At 43.9% G+C, this 20,229-nt stretch overlaps 1 protein-coding gene across 4 annotated transcripts in view; it reads right to left on the reverse strand.

Moving 5' to 3' along the window:
* The window catches only part of TNRC6C (trinucleotide repeat containing adaptor 6C), a 71,091-nt gene extending 56,003 nt beyond the window's left edge, over positions 1-15,088 (reverse strand). For all 4 annotated transcript variants that reach the window (XM_042883750.1, XM_042883748.1, XM_042883749.1 and 1 more), the window contains exons 1-2: positions 15,061-15,088; positions 14,245-14,266 (exon numbers count right to left, since the gene is read on the reverse strand). The gene's annotated coding sequence lies outside the window, so the exon portion shown is untranslated. The remainder of the gene's footprint in view (positions 1-14,244; positions 14,267-15,060) is intronic.
* Between the last annotated feature and the right edge of the window lie 5,141 nt (positions 15,089-20,229).

Raw genomic sequence — 20,229 nt, forward strand, 5'->3', positions numbered from 1 at the left:
AACGAAAGCGTATTTCAGACAAGATTCCATCGGGACTTGATCTGAGCCTACGCTGCTCAACATTTCCATTAACAACGCCATGATGGACTAGAGAATATCCTTATTAAATCTGCAAATGGCACTAAGCTAGGGAGAAACAACATGGGGGTGATGAGATTGCTGTGGGACAGGATCAGAATTCTGATAAACTGCCGAGAAATCAGTGATAAACTGGAGAAGTGCTGTGAAAGAAAGCAGCTGCAATTTGGTAAGGAGAGCCACATTATCAAGCAGGAAGATTTAAATGCAGAACAGCGGGCATCTGACCCGTAGCAGATCTGCAGAAAAATACATTTAGGCAGATCACAGACTAAACTGAAGTTAAAAGGTCAGGCTTGTAGGAAAACAAGCATTGTAACTGCATAAATACCAAGCTACAAGGCTCAAAGTAACCCTTCCACATCTGTGGCACGTTACAGCCCTCACTAAGCAGTGCCAGTACTCGTGGTCAACCACCTCCATTCAAAGGAGAGCTCCAAGGTCTGGAAGTGGCACAAAGAAACAGTCTGAAACCTGGAGACACCGACTGCCATGGCACTGCATGAGGGCAGCTGCTCAGTTCAGCAGACTCTGTGCACACACTGCAAAAAATAAATACAGAGAAGAAATAACTTGTTTCATCACATGGTGAATAGGACAAGACTTGTTGGGTTTTAATTGCAGCCACAAAGGGTAAGGATTACACTGCTATCAACAAGGACCATGAAGGACTACCTGCAGGCTTGCTGCAGGCACGGTGCAGGAAGCTCCTAATAAAAACATGCATCCTTGCAAACCTCTGCACTCCAATACCAAACTTTGTTTCACTTCCTTACTCAGCACCTACACACTTTGCTTTCATATCAGCATGCAGAGCGTGCCAAATATTTCTCTCCAGATACAAAATCTATTTGTTTTATTGCTAGAAATGTGCATTTTTTAAAGCCTTTTTTTTCCAACCCCACTCTACACTATTCTGGTTTGGCTGTGCATGCAGCACTCTTAGGAAGAATACTCACACTTTTAAGAGCTCCCAAGATTTTCCTTACTGCTCTCCTCCACGTTAGCACTGATTACAATTTTAATTTTAAATTCACGATTAATTAGCCGTGCCATTAAAAACGGTACAGCTAATTAGGTTGATACACTGTCACCAACAATAGATTGATAATCCAAAGCAAATACAATGCTATTTAGCATCAGATTCTTTCATGGCAAGACAAATCCTCGAGTGTTTATTGTAGGTTCTGAGTGCACACGCATGGTTTACCATGGCCTGGCTGATGAATGGATATTGGATCATATACATCAAGCCTCAAATTTAGAAGTCCAAGCCATGAATCAAAACCGAGTAATGGAACAGTTAAATTATCACAGCTACATTTCTTCAGGATGTGAACTGATAACAGATGGTAACTTTCAAGGCTTAACACTTGGTCTGCTTTCTTTCAAACAATATTTCTCCAATTTGCAGGCGACGTTAAGCAGTATTTATGGATTCACATAACTCCCAATTCCAGTATTCATCATGTCCATCTCTCTACTCTTGGATTTGCTCACGGGAAAGCAAAGACAAATCAGTAAACAGATGCAGGGTGCCAGAAGCTGCTTCCCAGCCTGCTGTTCATCCCAAAGAGCAAGCCCCCAGCACAGACATGCTTCACCCAGCACATCAGCATGCACTGACCTGGAATTCAGACTGCTGCAAACTCAATGCCCACCCAGAGAGCAGCACCATGTACGCTCTTCTCCCTCAACAACACACCGACATTAGAAAGCCAGCTCGTCTACCTGGCTCTGTCTGTCCATCTCATCCATCTATGGCACTGCAGCCCCATCTGTAATGGCAGTCGTGGGCAGCAGTCAGCTCAAAGATGAATGACACAGTGCTAACCCCACTGCCAGTGCTGCTGGGAGAATCCCAGCCTTGTAATAACACATTAAATAGCTCCGTACAGAGCTGCATAAGAATTCTGGGCACAAGTGGGAACTCGATCCTTCAATTTTAAGCTGTGTGCATTTAATCTTATTAGACAATGTTTTACATATAGTTTTCATATTTAAAGGATTTTTAAAAAGCAAATTTACAAAAGGTGCAAAGTCATCACACCAGTAACATTCTTCCTTAATTCAATCACAGCCACTCCCAGACTGAATGGTAAATATCTTCTGCAGGAGCAATCTGCTCGTGCTTGTATCATTTGTACAATTAGATAACTATGACAATTTATAGTAACTGGCATATTTCTAAGTAATTAACAGCTGGAATAATCTCCAAATTGATCAGTTTTCTGTACACAGGAGCCTAAAATTTCATTTCTATCTGCAGTTCCCATGACCAAGCCCTGAGTCCTGCTAAAAGCCAAGCAGAAAGCAGGGCAACCTGGTGGGCTGCCTGCTGCAGGTCAACACGTAGTCTGTGAATTAAGTAAGCTGAGGCAAAAATCTTCAAATCAAATTAAATTTGGATGCCCGTGCTGTGTCACAAAGGCTGGATATGTTATAATATGTTATATTACCCATACAGACAAGCTTGTATCAAATCTGGTGTGTCTTTCACAGCACAGACCACTATATGCACGCACACACTTCTGTTTTGCAAACTAGGAATACAACTTCTCCAATGACTTATACTTTAGAGGCTGGAAGCATGAGGAAGGAGCTGCACTGGCATTTAGCTCCTTTTAGGCATTTCCATGTAGGCAGTTATCAACAGCTGCAGATCAGGTATCTGCAGGATGAGAGTTCAGCATGGTCAGGACATGACGTGTCGTTTTTATTGACACTGGCTGTGCTGCTGGAATCATGGGACTCTGCACACATGTCAGCCTGACTGTGTAAACACAAAGCTTTGGCTCTGCTGTCATGGACATTTATGGTACCAAATAAATATCTTAAGAGCTATACTAAAATAGTAACAAATTCGTGGGCGAGAGCAGGGTTTTAAATAAACCAGTAAAAAGACTCTGTAAGTTTGGCATAACCCTTTAAGTCCGTGTTTTATCACAAGAGAAGGCTTAAGAATAGCTCATGCTCCAGCCCTAGGGACAGCCAGGACCACCCAAACCATCACAGCACTGCACTGACCTCTTCACCAAGGACTGCGTGCAGCCAAGGCAATGAAAGACCAAAGTGACAGCTATATACTTGACCAAATGTCATGGATTTTATTCCTAGAGAAACATCTGAGGTTCCATATCCTACTTTGGATGCAGTCCCCAGTATTGGAAATGGAAGAGGTTTGGGGAATTGCTGTTCTTGTGGCTTCCCCAAGTGATCAGATGAAAACAACCTGGACCCAAAAATGATTCCTTAGTCAGATAAGCCCAATTTAAAGCCCTGCTCTAAGGAAAACAAACACGGCTGAAGTCAGATTTCCAGCATACAGACCCAGACACAAAAAACACACTGGCATGAAGTGTGCATTTCAGTTCTTTTGATAGCTCCCCTTCCCAATCTAAACATGGTTTCAAACACGCAGTTGTGAGCTTCCCAAAGGCAGCCCTGCATGGGAAGCGCTCTGCTCCGAACTGAGGGCTCACCCATCTGACTGCAGCAGCTCAGGACACAGAGCAGACCCTACGCTGATGCTGCTCAAGCTGAACAGGTCTTTTGTGTCTTTCCAGGGCCATTGTGCATTAATCTCATATAAGAGAAACTGGATTTAAATTATTGAAAAACAAAGGAAGTAGTTTTCAGACTTTTTTCCCCCCCCCCCAAAATCTACAGGAAAATGCCCTAAATAAAAGCCAACCAAGTTCTGATTGGGATTCTGCTGTCATTTTACAGCAGCCAAGACGAAGCCAAGAAAAGCTCCATCCAATTTGTTGAACACAGGGAGACAGAAAACCTCCTTTGTGAGAAGGCTGCAGCAGGGCCAGTAATGACCAGGCATTCCCAAGGAAGCTTTTCAGTCCTTGCAATGCAAGTTGGGCACCTCTAAAGATGTAAGCAGCCAAGTTCACTGAAAGGACTACGAGCAGAAGGAAGCAGGGAGCAGTGCTGCTCCATCTGGCAGTGTTTACCTCCCACAGCAGCGGTGTCACTGCACCAAGTGCTGCGTTGGTTGGGACAGATGACAGCTCGGGTGATGGGGCTGTCACCATAGCAACTTCCAGCAAGAACTCACAATGCACCCAAACGAACTTGGAGCTAAATTAACTTATTGCATGTCACCAGTGAGAAATGACTGTTCAGAGGTAATTTTCTGTACTAATATGTAATAGAGTTAACTCTCTAAATTGAATTAAATTAATTAAATGCCACTCCCAGTAAATCAGATTCTATTACATGAATGTTAAAAGAAATTAAAGATGTTTTAATAAAGATTACTAATAATAATTTTATATTATTACTTCAATTCAAAATTTTCGCTCAGTTTATTTTAGGCACACGTCTTCCTCTCACCAGGAAGGAACACCTAATTACTCCACATTCACTGCACATATTTAGATCAGGTAGAACAGATGTAGCCAAAGGAAACCACAGCAGCATTGTAAGGGCTGCTCATCAGTGAAATACTGCTTGGTTTAACATGTGAAAGCCCAAGACTCTCTTTCACCACACACGCTTTGGTGATGTCAGTAACTTTGGACCATTTCCCAAGCGTTCTAAGATCGTGCCCAGCTTCCACTGCAGAGGAAGAGGAAAATCCCAGAGCTGCCTAAGCAGACTGCAAAAATAACAACTTCATAATGGCTTTACAGAGACCTAACATAGTAACTTTGGGTTTTAATATAGCATTCCTTGCACATCAGAGCAAGACAGCCAGCTGGGAGATGCACCTAAGCCGCCTATGTTGTCCAGCGCCAATAGGGGCAGGCTGCCACTGCCAGCTAACAGCACTGCATCACCCTGACTTCACAGCTCATATTAAACTCACCCAACACTTCAGGCCCAAGTGGGCCCCACCTCACCCCCGTCATCCCCTGGAGTTATCATCCACCTCTGACATGAGGCGGTGACAGCAGGGAGAGCACACAGCCACTGCAGTGACAGCAGCACCAGCCGTGGGTGACCCAAAGAAGGAACACTGTGCCAAAAACACTGTGTATTTTAAAACATGCCCTGAATCACAAAAAACAGGCCTACATCAAATGTGCAAAGCACAGGTGTAGTAATGCAGTGAGGATGTAATGGACTGGAATGTCGTAACCTTCAGCTGCCTAGATCCCAGCTAGCAGTGAAATGAGATTGTGGTTTGAAGTTTTCGTTGCTGTTATGTATCTGATTGACTATCCAGAAATTCTACGGTAGAATTAGATGTTTTTCAAGTCCTCGTAGCCATAATGAGTTATCAAATAATAACGTCTAACCACTCAAAAGCATATTTCAGTATTCAAGAAACAATCTGAAGAAATACTGCATTATTTCCTTCCTGTCTCATCCAGAAGACTTCCTCCTGTAGAGGAAAGAGCCCCTGGTGGGTGCCAGCCAGGAAGGAGTGGGGTCTGCCCCACACCTACACAGCAAAGAACTGGAGTGGAGGGGATGTGGGGGGTCAGGGGTCAGCCTCACCTCCTGCACCACCAGGAGGTTTTCTCATCTTCTGCCAATCAGATGCGAACAACTGCAGTGGAAACTGGTAAGGAATTAAAGCAAACGTTATAGATATAACGTCTGCTTCAGAGGACTCCCAGCAGAGAGAAAATGGTTAGTGAATGAAAAGGAGAAAGGGGGAAAGGAGAATTAGAAGAAGAAATGCTGCACGATCAATTCAGGGGGTTTGTGGCATTGGAGAAGAGCCCACCTGAAACTGGGAAGCTCCTTAAAGCAAGCTGGGTTCAGAGAGAGATAAATGAGCTAACATAACCAAATTAGAGGAATCAGCAGCAGCACTGCTATGAGCACATTGCAGAGCTGTACACTGGACTCAGCCTGAAAGACACAAAAAAGCCTCAGACTGTACTTACAAACAGCAGTAGTAAAATTACACAGGTTAACTCAAAACATTACTTAATAATCATTACATTACTGGAAGGATTTCTACAGGAGAGAAACAAACAACTATGGTTTGGAAAACCGTTTGAAAGCAGCAGCACGAAGTCAGACAGATGGAGCTGCTAAGTAAAGAAGATCAACAAAGGGCCGCTGCAGAGAAGGGCAGCTCTCCACATATCAGACAAGAACGGGTTTAAATTACAGGAAGGACTGTTCAGGCTGAGTAGGAGACTGCTCTCCAACAACAAACAAAATGCCTTTCAAGACTATCTGTTGGATCCGTCTGACAGCTTGGAGATGGACACGACAGTCTCCTCTCGTTAGCCAAAAGGGCTACGTGCAATGTCCTGAGCCCAGAGCTTCAGTGTGGCATTCAGAGCTTTTAAAGGAGTTGAGGTCTTGTTGATTCTGGAGCTCAGTGACTTGTCAGCTTCACATCGCACATCCTGAAGAGGCCAAAGGTCTGGCTCCATGAAGACTGCTGGAAAAAGAGACAGCAAAGCAGCCAAATCCAAAGCGATGCCAGAAGTGCTAAGGGCATCCTGATACAGGAGGGGAATCTTCAGGAAGCTCTGTGTGACAGAGGAGAATGACTACTGCCAACAAGGGAAGAGGCAATCAAGAGGCTGAGCTGCACCTCGGGTACAGATGTTCCTCCTGGGCAAACAGGGATGGATGCTGACATGCCCCGTGCAGCTGAGAAGTGCCAGAAGTATTCTGTGTAGCTGTTAAACGCACGTCCCACAACTGTGCTTAGCATGAGCCACTGCAGCCAGACCACAAAAGCTGGGACAGGATGCTTACAAAGAACATCACCTCCTGTCCTAGTGATGCTGGCCCTGCAATCAGCCCTGTGAGTAACCATCCTTAGGAAGCAAACACACTGCACTGGCTGAACCAGGTCAGGGAGAACCAGAAGGGTCAGTCAGCTGCATGCTGTGACCACAGCCAGCAGCTAAGAGAGCGAGCTAGTTAACTTGCACTGCAAGTATGCCTGCAGAATTTGCTGTCATTAAGTACAGGCTACCATCTTTAACAACTCAGGAAAAGCATTAACATAATCTTACAAAGGAAGTCAGGAGGCTGACCAGATTCTCAAAGCAGAGGAATGCCAACAGCAGGTCCCAACATAAGGTCCCTCAAGCAAAGGCTCCACACTGTGTCAGGACATCAGAACGCTTTTTCATTTCCTTTGTTTCCCCAAAATAACACTCCACAATCTGTAGAGTCACTACCTGAGGAATGTGCAGAGTGCCACAGAACAAAGCTGCCTGCACCCTTTCCAAGGAACGGGTCAAGCAATGCTACAAAGTTGGCATGCACCTCAAACCCACCCGGCATCCCATGCTCCAAACCAAGCCTATGTTTGTCCCTTGCCCAATGAACCTCTCCTTCAAGCTTATGGTTTGCAGCTCTTATAGACATCATATTTACATGGGATACAAGCCTCCTGCAGGCAGTAACACAATAACCTACCAATGGAGAGCATTCATCACAAGGCAGGTAAAAGAAAGCTGAGAGCTTCTAACGGAGATGGCATCACAGCAGCAGTGTTTCCCATACAAGGATGACCTCATAAGGCAGTCCTTAAGTTAGACAAAAATGTACATGTAAGGCTAACGACAACCAGAAACAAAGCTCAGAACGTAAAGGAGAACCAAACTGATGGAATCAGTTAGCTGTGCATAATGCCATGTGCAACAAAAGCAACCTGCTGCGCGGGTTAAACTCCAAGCCGAGGGTCCCAGTCCATCCTTCTCAGTAAATACAGAATACTGTGATGGCAAGCTAGCAAAGAAAGCCTTCTCTGCTCTATAGCACGAGAACACCTATCTCAGGTGGGCAGGAAATATCAGACAACATTCTATTTTTCACTGGTAAGTAGTTATTAAATAAGCAGACTGAAGAACAGAACACACACTACTGTCCAAACTGCTGTGACACCAGAAGAGGCAGCAGTTTGACCATTTCAGTCTACACGTTTAAATACACTGCATTAGGCAATGCCTGTTACTGAGAAAGAGGCCTATTGCTGAGTATGAAAGCACACACTGTGGGCAGATAAATAACCATAAAACAGCATGCAGTTTGATCTTAACAGCCACTATTATCATTGTGTAGCTGTGCTAAAATTTATATTCTATAATATACAGTTGTCAACAACTGTATTGGCAGTTGTTGTGTTTCCAGAATGCAAGTCGGGGATTTTTATCCGAGAGGCATCAGCACCAAGGGGCACACAGAGAATTAGGGCTAGAAAAGCCAAACTGGTGTTATCTCATCTGTTCTTATTCTCTTCACCGAGTGCTCCTGTAGAGATAATGTCAGGATGTATTTATTAGACAATGGACAATGTAAAGAGACACCTGATGGAAGCATGCAGTCTGACTGCCTTCAAACAGGACAACATTTAAAGCATTTGACAAATACTTCTCATTGTTTCTCGTACAGGAAAGCTCACGTTTTCACCCTGTTTTAAAAATAAATACACTTGGAACTGTTACCATCCTAAATCTGGTAAGTTCAGATCACTTCCCAATTGAGGAGACTGAACAAAGCAAGCTACGAGGAAGAGCAGAGCAATATTCTCTGTGCACTTATAAGTACGCATCTAAATTTCCATGATGGGCAGCTACTGCAAGCTGTCACTAAGGGCTTCGTGAAGGGAATGAAGAGGAACTCAAAAACTTTAACGAGGCACAGAGGGAACAGAATTGGAGGTGCCTGCATGAGCTGTAAGGAAAAACAGCACCTCTGTGCAAAGAAGTTGAAGCATTTTTCTACTTCTTTAAGGATCAGCTGCCCTGCTCAGGACAGGAGCACATCAAGAATATTGCTTCTGTTCCATCCTCAAATAATCCTGGAGTGAAATGTTTGCATGTGCTGTTGTTTTGTTGTTGTTGTTTTTTTTAAGACAAATATTCTTATCAACAACAAAAAAACCATCTACAGTACTTGTTTTGATGCCTAATTATCTGAAAACGTTCATCTGAAGGCTGAGGTGTCCACAGCTTCACAAGAGCTACGGAAGACTTCAATCTTCAAAACCAGCAGCCCCCACTTGCAGGGCTCAGGATGCCCAGCTCTCTTCTGCCAAAATCCACCAATGCTTACACACAACTGGCCTCTCAATGGACGTCTGTGATTAGAAAACCAACAGGACCCAAACAAAAGAACACAGGAGTTGTAGGAAAAGTTATCCATACACTTACTTGCCACCCTAATTTTTTCTCCTTCACTTCAATATGAGAGGGTTGAACTGAAGATACTCACAACGTTGCCTACACTTGTGAGAAGAAAAGGCGTATTAAGCAGCACTGAGCTGCTGTCACTAGAAACTGCAGTTGGGTTGTCACAGCCATCCCACATTTGACAGCATGCAGGAATCCAAAGTTTCTCTACCAGTTAACTCCAAGCAGCCCGGGCTCATCTGTCATCTTCCACATGCAAATTTCTCCTCTAAATGTGCTGTCCCACCTTTATGCCACCTTCTCTTTCTGACCAATGTTACAGACGGAATCTATGAATTATCTTCACATTCTATTCTTTTAGGATATAAAACTGTAATTACTTCTCCTGTTAGAGAAGTGATGTATCAGCCAGCTATGAATGAAACACATGCAATTTGTTTAAAGACTCTTGTAATAGCAAAACAACACGAAGATAAGGTTTGTCAGAAAGAAAACATTTGTGTTACAAAGCCTTCACACATGGCAGTGGGTTATCACTAGGTTATCACATGACTACATATTATGACCTTATTGAAGAACTTATCACAGCATTTGCCTTCCTCCTGCAATGACGATTTGTGGCACATTTTGTCACCACACCGTTGAACCGCTCCGTGCAAACACAGCACTGACCTAATAGCAGGGGGGCTGGAACTAGGTGATATTAAAGGTCTCTACCAACCCAAACCACTCTAGGATGTTATGGTTTCTCCTACTTTGGGCCCTGGGGAAGGCCACAGAATTCTAAGTTTATGTCTGCAATCAGAAACCAAGAGAGCCTACTCCAGTTTGGAGGTCACAGTGAGACACATGAACTGGATTAACGGTAACCAATCAGTAGTAAAGAGATACCAGAACTCAAATACCAGCCAGTGTCTCTTACTTCCTCCAATTGAAACGTAAGAATCTTCTCCATTCTACATCTGCAGAACCACAAGGGCTGGAAGGGACCTCTGGAGATCATCATATCCAACCCCCTGTGCCAGCAGGGCACAGAAGAAAGCATCCAGGTGGCTTTTGATTGTCCCCAGACAAGGAGAGTCCCAAAACATCTACAAGCAGCCTGTTCCAGTGTTCTGTAATCCCCACAGCAAGGAAGTTCTTCCTCATGCCCCAGTGGAACTCACTGTGCTCTTATTTATGCCCACTGCCCTTTGTCCTGTTGTTGGGCACAACTAAAAAGAGCCTGGCATCATCTCTAAAGTGATAGTTGAGCAGTTCACATTTGTAACCTCTCGGTCTGCAGATATGCAACCTTCCTGCCTCTGCAAGCTGTACATTAACATCATGATGTTATGATAAGGATTCCTAAGAGACACGCCACAGCCAGCCTGGGGGAACAGAAAGCTCCAGAAGCAGACAACAAGCAGAGGGGAATGATGCTGCCCCACCACTCCATCATAGGGCAGTGCTGACAGGCTGCTGGGTCCCACAGTCACTGCAGCTGTTCCAGCCATTGTAACCTTGCCTCATCCTGCAAGCTGAGAGCTGAAGGTCCCATTTTTCCATTTGAAAGCCATCATTCCTTTTCCTGGTCGTATGCCAGGAATACACAACCCTGCACACATCATGAAGTAAAAGGGACAGATTGGCCCCCTATGCTTTACAGTGAAGGAAAAAATGTTCTGCAGACTACCTCAATCAAAGAGTTAGGAAAGAATGTTCTATGGCCAACTAAAAATGGTAGTTAACTCTTTTCACCTGTGCACTTGGAGATTCGACACTTACCTTCACTGCAGATGATGCTGGAGAATGGGGTACCTACATTGCAAGGGTAGATGCTTCAGTAACAGTATTATCACTTCAGCTACTTTCTATTTAGCACCTGAGCTTCAATTTAGACAAAGCACGTAGAATTCAGTTGGGATGGGAGCAAAGCAACCAAAGCCAGGGACTTGGGCACCTCTGTGCTCCCTGTATCTGCAGTGAGACAGCTGGACAAACAGCAGCAGCAAAATGCCTTCACCTCATAGCATTTGTCACAAGCACAGCTCTCCACAAAAAGTCTCCTGTAGTTATGAAGTAACAGCCGCTTCCTGCAGCGGGAACTGCATACTGTACAGCACCAAGCTCTTCTTGGTAGTTACAGCTAAATGCTTTCATTACAAAAGCCTTTATGTATATGTAAAGTTTCTTCATCAAGCGCACAGAAAGCGGCGAGAGTTCACACATCTGAAATAAACACTAATGGGCTGTGCTCAATGGTGCTGCTCTCGAAAAATTACCATAAGGCAGTAACATGGGAGCACAGCGTGCGATGGGAACGCGTTCATTTCCCACCTCATCTCATTCTGCAGCGCTTCTCTCCGGCTTAACAGGAAGACTAATTTGTTTTCAAGTAATTGAGAAACAGCTCCTTATCAGCTCTTCAGATGTCTTTTTTCCTTTCACACATAGCCCAGAACTGTTGCCAACAGCGTACTCATAAGAGATTCAGCCTAGAAGAAAAATGCCAAACAATGCTGCAGAAAAAAATTAGAAACTGAAGAAGCTGCTAAGTAGACAAGACTTAAAAGAGCTGGTTCTTCATTTAAACAACAGAAATAATTTGTTTAAATAGACACGAGAGCAACACGAGGGAGCACTTCCTACCCCTGCACCAGTGACTTCAGAGGCAGCCACATGCCTTCCCTCTATTGGTGGAAGCACATGTTTATTTTGGAAGGGTTTGTGCTGCACACACAAATGCAAACACCCAGCCTGCTCCGAGCTGACAGCACACCATGCTCACACCCACAGGAAACCTCTTTCCTCCTTCCTGAGGCCTCACCAGAGACCAAACATGAAACAGCTTCCAACGAGCCACAACCACACACACGGAGCTAAGAATTAACTGCTAGATGGAACAGCATCCTCTTTTTTTTTTTGACTGCTCCAAGAAAAAGTGAGAAATGCAATATTTATAAAAATTTTAGAAGCCTCTTTCTCACAGCATCAGTTTCCAGCACACAATAAGCCAACCAGAAAAGAAACCCTTCTCCACTGCTCCAGTCCTGCAGCTTCTCCCATTCCAGTTACTTCCAAGAACTGCCTCCTCCTTCACAAATACAGCCAGGAGCTAATAAGAAACAGCATAAACATGTTGTCCCAACCAGCTGAAAAACAGAAACTGAAAACTGTCTCCCTATGCCATCTTTGTATGATTTTCTTCAGCCTTCTCCAACAGACCCCAAGTGGTGGGAATACCTCCCACTGCCACAGCCACCCACAGCTGCACAACAGAGCCATGCCTGCACCAACAAAAGGAATTTGTGCTCCCCTGCCAAGCTGGCACCTTCTGACACAGCTTCCCCTGCACACCCAGGCTGGTCTCAGTCATTGGAAAGATCACAGCAGAGAAAGTAACATCTATGCTGCAAGCAGCTCTGCTACGTCACACCTTACCTGCCCCAAATCCAGATGCAGTCATGCTTTGCAGAAGGTTCAGCCCCCATTTGGCTTTAATCTTTGATTTAAAACACCCTGTATATGCAGTATATGCTGGTGCAGGCAGCTCACCCAGCTACAGTGTCATTCTGCCTTTACAATGAATTTAATTGCTTTCTCCTAGATATGAAATAAAATAATTTGGTGTTAATCCCTGTGTCGCCTTTAGTTCTAGTGGCTGTTGTCATTCAACCTTGGAAACAAAATGAAGTATGGGCACCAAAGAGACAAAGATAAGGGACAAGTACTGAACTCACAGAAATGCAGTCCCTACATTTAAAAGAAATTAACTCAGGTGCTCGTGAACAAAACTTGGATCCATATCACCACCCTCATAAAACCTTACGTCACACCTGATGGTATCAAACATACATACAAAGTTATCACAGCAAAGACAAAAACCACGCTATGCCACACAGAAAAGGAGATGGCACTGTGGCTCCGTGCTATCAGGAATCAAGGCCCATTAGTTATGTAAAAACGAACATAATTAGTTACTCTGACAAGAAAAACATCTGCTACTGAGATATGATATTAAAGTCATTGTAGCACTGAATCCTTTTCACACAGAAATGAGTTGACAAAAAATATTACATATTTTGGAAACTAAACTAATTCTTAGATAGAAATCGTACCTTAATTCCAAATTTCTCACATGCCTAAGATTCTGAGAGCAAAGGTCACAGCTATTGCTACCTTCCTTACTGCTATGAACCACAGGGCAGATGCAGCACAATTCAGATTGAAGCTTTCTGATTTCACACGTTTCTCACGGGAAAAAAATTGGGGGGAGAAAAGTGTACTGATCAATTTATCCTAGTTTCCCCACTGTGTACTTAGAAGATTGTTTTTCAGAATTCAGTATTACTGAAGAGAGAATTAATTTCTGCTATATAAATACATAAAAAGCGTTTGAAACATAAGTTGTTTTGTCAATCCCATATGCTAGACTTGGCTCTTTTCTAATTCCCAGCCTTTGGAATTTGAGAAGCTGTACTTGCCAGTCTGCCACCTAATTACACAGCAATAAACGTGCATTAACCAGTTCAACACCAAGCTGCAGCCCTGACTGCTGTGTGGTGACAAACAACCCAAGGCACAGAGCAGGTGGCAAAAGGCAGCAGCTGCAAAGAAAGGCATCACACCTGTCTCACCTCCTCCCTTTCAGTGAGGCCGCAGCTTCACCACCATTTCCTCCATCCAGGCTTCTCATGAGCTCAAGGAACTGAATTTACTCACTACACTGAGTTGATTTGGGGGTGTAGGAAGCAGAGATGTACATTTTTTGGTGGCAATTAGTTGTCTTTGAAATAATAACGGCTAGAAACTAAATTGAAAATACATCTGTCCTGACATGAGGGGTAAATGATAACATACAGTGTGTTATCAGTTGTACAGTTATCTCATCTATGCATTCCTACCAAAAAGGAGCCATGTGACACCCAACGTAGAAACTTACTCTGAGAATCCAGCGTGAACAGTCGGCTCCTGCAGCAAGGATTTAGGAACACGAGATATTCCCTCCTCATTAGAAAGGAACATGAAGAACAGGACACACACACGCACACACACACTTTTAAACAAACTTAAAACACCACGTGTTTCACCAAATGAATAAACATAAATTTACCTTTGGTTTTTTGTTCAGCAGCCTGAAAGAAGAACAGAACAACAGAAAAAAGAAATCAACTACTTGTCAATATTCAAAGGGATACCTAATAATTGCAGAGCTGCAGCCCTGACCTTTTGCAGACAACGCCTACATAAAGCGGGCATTAGGTGTAATTAATGATAGGAACATTTTAATTCAACTCCATGCACAGGGAACATAAGAATGGCTATCTTTGTCTGACAACAGCCCAAAGCTGCTGCTTAACCACAGTAAGAAGCACAGCAAGCACCAGCCCCCACCCAGCCTTCCCCCACCCAGGACTCAGAGATGCCCTGAACCAAGCAGGTCTACAAAACACTCAAAAAGTTCAGTTCCATGAATTTGCCCTGTTTCAGTTCTACCCACTTTTCTTTTTATTTGAGGTAGCTTTTGTAACTACCAAGCAAGAGAGCAGTTTCTACCTACATCCTCAAGCGCACATATGATTAAAACTAACTTCATACACAGACAGCAATAGTAATAATAAAAAGGCAAGAGAATGCAAACCACAGAAAATATGAAGTGGCCTTGGAATCCACAGCCACTCCAGCATCAATTTAGGGTAAGGCAGCTAACTGTGCACTGATGCTGACAAGGAGCATGCACACCACGCAGCACTGGAAGCAGTCACCACCACCCATGGATGGCCAGCAGCTCAGGGCTTGCTAATGAACTGTCACAACTGCTTCACTGAGACCACAGCCTCTGATGGGGCTGCTGACTTGTGTCAGAATTGAAGTGAAGGTTACAGAGCTGTATCTGTATGATGCAAATAAATGAATACAAAAAGCAAACCTTTTTCTGAGCACCTTCCTTCTTTTTCTTTTCTTCCTGCTTTTTCTTTTTCTTTTCTTCCATCAAATGTTCCTCTTCTTGTGTTTCTTCCTCTTTCTCCCTGAGGGAATAAAGGGCGGAGAGAGCTTTTCAGTAAGATCAATTTTACCTGGGAAGGCAAATAATCCTTACTAATGTTGTTAGCTTTCTAATTCGCATGTCTAAAAGGGCTGCTTCTAATGCTGGAAAGAAAACACTACAAATAAAAAAGCAGTTCAAACAAAAACGAGCAACAACTAAAACAGTAGGGGATGGAAACTCTGAAATAACAGATCTGGAACCCCTCTCCTTCATTACTACTTAACACTACAACGCTGCATGGAAAGAAGACTTAAAGCAAGGAAATAAAAGAACCAAACCAACTAATTGACACTGACTTCCTAATGCTGATTCACAATGTACCTTAAAGATTATGCACGAGTACATTACTTCTGAAGTATTTTGTTTCATTTTGTTTGTTTTTTAAATCAAATGCTTGTTTTCCTCAGATGCATCAATTTTGCTCTCCAGAGAAAAATAAAGAATCATAAAATAAAGTCTGGATTAATTCAAACTATCCTATTTTCTGTTTATCCTATAAATTCTAGCTGAAGGATTTGCATAGCTGTACACCACTTTTCCACAGGCACCTTGGTTAAAGATGCCAACTTCAGCCAAGCAGGAATTCATTCCAAACCCAGGACCTGAACCTCCACCACCTGAACCTCCCCCTCTGCGCCCTCTTTGTCCATCACTGCACTGAACAGCCCTAACAAGGAATCCCCCGCAACGCCCTGCCAAGCAAATACCAACAAGCAGTAAATGAATTATTTGCACTGTTTTATCTTCCTTGTCAGCTCTTCAGAGCCCGCTCATTTATCAGCCTTACAGATCTTCTGAAAAGACTCCGTTTCTGATCGGCTGAAACTATTGCTGCTATTATTGGATTAGAGCTTCTGAGGCATGATTTGATTTTCAGCTTTTCCAGTTGCCTGACAATACAGGCTGTGGCCATTACAGACATGTAGTGCTTGCAGAGCTGCACAGCGCTCCCAACATCCAAAAGCAGCTTTCCTATCCGCATCACCCCAACACCAAGCATCCCAGCACCAGTTCCCAGCTCTGAGCACTCAGTGCCCTTTCACACACAGCAGGGCACTCCAAGCACTCCCAGGAAGGACAGGTATGGCCGTAGCACAGCAGTAAGGTCAGCACAGCTGGAGGCAGGACCTGAAGCACCTCAAACCACATCTCACGTCACCACAAACTCAGTGCCCATATTTACAGCAGCTCCCAAGGGCCACGTTCCAAACACTGCACTGTCCATGCTTCAGAACACTTGCAAGAGCTGCAGCTAGGAATCAGCACGGTGCACTCAGCATCGCGTCTGAGATGGGTATTTGAAATGGCAGCTTTAAACAGAGTCTCACAGGACTTCGCAAAAAATGACTTACACTGCCAAAAGAAACACAGTTGAAACAGTAATAGCTGTGACTTTCTTCCTGTTGGTTCAGTAGAACAGAAGTCCCCCGGATTTCAGTGACTACAAAGCAGCTGCATCCACTCCCTGCACTTCCAGCGCTCCCTAACGAAGTCCTACCACACTCTACAAAGCCCACACCTCCAAGTGATCAATGCCAGGCTTCCACCAAGGGAAGTTCCAGCCCTTCTCCTGGGTTAAAGCAGGTGACTGAAGCAAGCCAAGCGGGAAACAGTTTGGTCTCCTGCTAGTACTTAAGCAAACCAGCTATGTGATAGCAACTCCAGAAAACCACAATTACAGTTAAATCCCTTCTAATAATCAGTGCAGTGTTTGAAAAGGCAGGAAAAAATAATCAAAAAAACAACCTTAATTTTGAGTTCCCTTCCAACTATGACATTACATGCTTCCCAACTTTACTGTTAGGTCTTTTTCCCCCATTAAGTTCCTTCAGTCAGGCTGCATTCAGTGGCACCTCCCTGCTCCCACCCTGCTGCCCTCCAATGCTGCTGCTCTGAGCCTCCCAAGCACCACAACGTGCCATTCCTTCCCCTCCACCCCTAATACACCATATCAGAGGATTTTCTAAATCAAAGGACAGCAAATATGTTGCTTCATTAAAAATACAGTGTATTTTATTACCGTATTATCATATCAATTACAACATAAGAGGTAGAAGTGCCACTCCTAGCAGAAACCTGTTTTTTTATTTCATTTCTGAGTTTAAAATAGCCTCAAATTAACTCAGAAAACGATACCATAATTTTTAATGGAGTTCAATTTTCAGAACTGATTTACATAATGACACTTCTGAATACATATGCTTTAAATATGCTTAAAATAGAAATAAAGCTCCAAGTGGCCTCTGGGATGGCAACGCTCGCTGTCACTTCTAGGCAGAAATTAGTCATCCCCAAGCAAAACAACAGGAAAATAATAAAAACATTGCTATATAAAGTTTGATTACATTGTCAAAAGCCATGTGTTGTAGTTTTACTTCCCGAGTGACGATTCAATCTTTATTACAGGAAGTATGCTAAAGAAAAGAGAATACAGAGCTCATGATTTAAAGCAGAAGCATCTTAGGGTGTATTTGCACGAGCTTGCCTTTTTCATAGAAACAGATCCAAAATATCAAAGCCAAGGAAGATTTTTTATGAGCAAAACTCAGTTTTACTTTGGTGCTGTTTTTGAAGAATGCAATTATCTCATTAAATCTGAGCCTAAATCCAGGCTTTCAGCAAAGCATTCAAGCTGAGGAGGCTGTCCTGCAGTAGGAAGGTGAGCTGACAGGTCAGTGTCAGTACAGCCTGGAAGAACTACGGTTACTTTCTGTCAGTCTGTGCCCATTACAGAAAGTCTTCTTTTTCCCTTAAAAAAAAAGAAAAAAAAAGGAAACCAATCTAGGTTGATTTTTTCAAGCCCAATGAAAACAATTTTCTAGTTGGCATCAGGCACCGGATCGCTTTCACGTCTGAAAGCACAGCTGGCATTCTGCATTGCTCCAACCTGACATCCTAACGGGATTCCGCAAGAAGCCTTTTGGGAATACAGCATTCTGATGCAAACTTCAAGGGCTGATCCATGTCATTGCATGTAAGCTTATACCCATCCTATGCCTCATCCAGAAGCACTGCAATGGCCAGCCATGGGACAGAGGTACATCCCTGTCTGTCCCTCCATGTGACACAGCTCCAATCTGAGGGGTTTGGGCAGCACAAAACACAAAACACAAAATAACCATTCAGAAGGTTCTCTAAGATCTGGTTCCAAATGGCAGCGACGAAATAGGGAAAGAATACATAAAATAAAAAGCAACGAGTACTGGAAAGGCAGGCTGCAACAATTCAGGACAACTGGGAAATGCTGCTGCAGAAGAAAAGAGCCAGGTGCTGTTTCTTGGAAATGACAAATCCAAAAGAGAATGCAGACACCTCAGGCCAGAGGAGGAATGCTGCCAGAGCCCCACGCCACCAGCAGCCCCTGGTTTCAGAGGGATGAACCAGGGCTCCTATCAGCACCTTGCTCACGCTGCTTCCTCCCTCCTCCTTGCTCTGCCCAGCCCTCTGTGACCTGTCTGCAGCTGATCCCAGCAGAAGGCAAAGAGGTGGCAAGAGCTTAACCAGCAGCAGGCCTTCTCCTTGGTACCAAGGCTCAGTCATTAAGTGGGAAGTCAGACCGGTCCCAATGACCAGCTCTCCAATCACCTCAAAGAAGAAAGAAATCCATAAAACCAGGCCAATTGAGAATGAACACAAAACCAGAACAAACACAGGTTAAAAAAACGAAAGTCAATAATCAATTAGCAGTGACAACAAAGCTAAGCGCTAAGCAAGAGGAAGAATCTGTTTCAGTGCTTCATGGCACAGCTTGCCCAGGGGCAGGTAAAGAGCAGGCAGCATCTGGGCCCATGCCATGCAGTGCCAGCAGCATCCCCTGCTGCCTTCCTGGCCATACATAGCCAGAGAACACAGCCCCAAGCAAGGATCCCATGGCCTGGTCCTTCAGTGCCTGCTTCCCAGTCCTGGGGACACAGCTCACTTCTGAAGCGAGCTCCCACAGACTGGCAGAAGGTGAAAATACATGGGGCAGCAAAATAAGAACAGCTTTAAAAGTCTGTCAGAGAAATCAGGTGGCTTTCCCCGCTCTCTGGGCCTGATGTAACTTACCACAGGACAACTGCATCCAAGTCATCCTGATTACCTGGAAGGATCTGCAGGAGAAGGGCAGCACCCCAGAAGACTTGCAAAGAGGCAAAGATTGCACCTACAACTTAAAAGGGGAAGGGATAACATCACTAACCAGGATTTGTAAAGAGAAGCTACATCAAATCAGCTTGTTGTTTTCCCTATGGCACAGCTACAAGCACTTGTAACAGGGAAGAAAGAAGATGCAACAGATGTAATTTACTGACTTTTCAAGCAAAATGTACAGCTTTTTTTTCTTAAAAAAAAAAAAAAAAAAAAGAAAAAAAAGAAAAAACACTGTGCTTTAGTCGTTTTCTAAGAACAGGGTAGGGAAACACAAGCTGAGTGACACTACGGCACAGTCAGCACTTCCCCTTCCAAGCAGGCAGAGATCCCATGGATTTGGTTGCAGTACATCACCCATATCCAGCAGCATTCAGTACTTCTATTAATCACTTCATTGCTGGAAAAATGTGTGCACCGAGCTTCCAGAACACATCAAGTCATGAGGCTGCAAAACTCAGCCAGGCAGAATTCAGGAGAAGCAGATACACCCGGGATGTGGTCTGAATAACAGCAGAGTGCAATTCAGCAACAGCACAGGGTACCACATTCAGCATCAGTGCTGCAGGAATTAACTGGGAAACCATCCTCAGCTACACCACTGAGGGCAAGGTAAGCTGATCAGTGTGTTTTATGCACAGGTATGAACATTCAGCTTGAAACTAAACCCTGTAATTTGAAAGTCTGGGTGCAAAATGTGTCCCTGCAGGGAATCATAAATGAAGCTTGAGGAGCATTTGTTTGACCTCAATTTATGATTTATTAATCCCATGCTTTGGGGCTTCTGACTGTTAAATTATGTCCCTGTCCTGCATTTGTCACTACTTAGTACATAATTTGACTTGACAGGATTTCTCCCTTCATGTGAAACATCAAAATATCATCCTCTGCTAACTGTGGGTCTGGTACTTTGCTTTTCCC

This window comes from Lagopus leucura, unplaced genomic scaffold, assembly GCF_019238085.1.
Source record: "Lagopus leucura isolate 7727_CA_CO unplaced genomic scaffold, USGS_WTPT01 Super-Scaffold_100040, whole genome shotgun sequence".
Lineage (NCBI taxonomy): Eukaryota > Metazoa > Chordata > Aves > Galliformes > Phasianidae > Lagopus > Lagopus leucura.